We start from the raw sequence: 1,412 nt of genomic DNA, 5'->3' as shown, positions 1-1,412 counted from the left end.
AGCATCCAGAAAAGCCATTTTTTAAAAAGGACAAGATTTTGAAAGGGCTGGTAAAGGTTGTCCATCAGCCCTGTCTCCAACTCTGAGGCCAGGACGAGACAGACTGGCTGCAGCAGGCAGGATTCCCCTGTGCTCTGGAATTGTCTGGCACTATCCTGCCCAACCCCAGCCTAGTGAGCCCCTCGTTCTGATTCTGCTATTTTCAAATCACTCAGGAAGGAAAACAAGCTCTCCTTGTCCTTCCCCTTGAACTTGGAGCTGCCAGGTTCCTCAGAGATGTGAGTTCTTTTTGTTCAATTGTCATTCTTTGTGCCCAAGGAGTCCCCTGGCCGTCCCAGTGAAGCAGAGACAGAGATGGGGCTTATTGTGGGCCATGCCTACTCCGTGACTGCCATCAGGAAGCTGCGTCTGGGGGAGAGGCTCGTGTTCTCCTTCAAGGCAGAAAAGCTGTTCATGATCAGGCTGAGGAATCCCTGGGGGAAAAAAGAATGGCACGGTGCTTGGAGCGACAGGTAAGAGCTGCAAACCCAGTGGCAAAGGGGTGAAGCTGTGCTGGGGCCACTGGAATTTGTGGATAAACACTGGTGAGACCCCCCTGTACTCAGGGAGACTCAACCTCTGTGCCATCTCTGCCCATTTTCCTCTGAGAAAATGAGCACGTCCTGGAGGGGTTTATGGCTCCCTGGACCTTATTTACTGTTTACATCATTCTTCTGGCACACTGGGAGAAAAACAGCTCATGAGTCAAGAACATGAGGCTCGTTCCCAGCTTCACCAGACTGTGTCTGTGACTCAGTTTCTCATCTGTCATTTCCAGCTGCTGGGGATGGTAAAATTGGATTTTAGATAATTTAAGTGGTGGGTGAAAAATGCTGTAAAAGTGCCATATTTGTGATTTCTTTCTAATTTCTTTCTAATTCATTTTCTAATGAATTTTCATGTGGGCCATGGGTTTAGCAGGCACGTCCACAGCACCAGAAGTGATTGCAGGGGGGGAGGTATTCCATCATGGGTGATTTATACATGAAAACGTGTGACAGTTCAGCACTGGGCTCACCAGCCAGGATTTAGTATTTAACAATGCAGTGTTCTCAACAACAGCATATTAATTTCTTCTAATCCATGCTTTAGCTAGCAAAAATCTGCTACTTTCAGAGAGATTGGTCTGGGTGAAGTGCAAAGAATGCACAAAAGAGCTACTGTGTCCTGTTGAAGCTGAGCCCTTGGGGTTCTCCACTAGACTCTGTCTGACACAGCTGCCACTCGTGCCAGCACTGAGGCCTCTGACAATGGCCCATGGCTTTTGGTCTAACAGAACTAAATCGACAATTTCCAAATAGTTAAAGAAAATGTCTGTTATGGTGGGCAGCCTCCCTTCCCTCCTGCCAGCCACCTTCAGCTTCAGCCTCCAC

This window comes from Corvus brachyrhynchos, unplaced genomic scaffold, assembly GCF_000691975.1.
Source record: "Corvus brachyrhynchos isolate BGI_N302 unplaced genomic scaffold, ASM69197v1 scaffold346, whole genome shotgun sequence".
Taxonomy (NCBI): domain Eukaryota; kingdom Metazoa; phylum Chordata; class Aves; order Passeriformes; family Corvidae; genus Corvus; species Corvus brachyrhynchos.
This window is presented reverse-complemented; position numbering follows the sequence as displayed.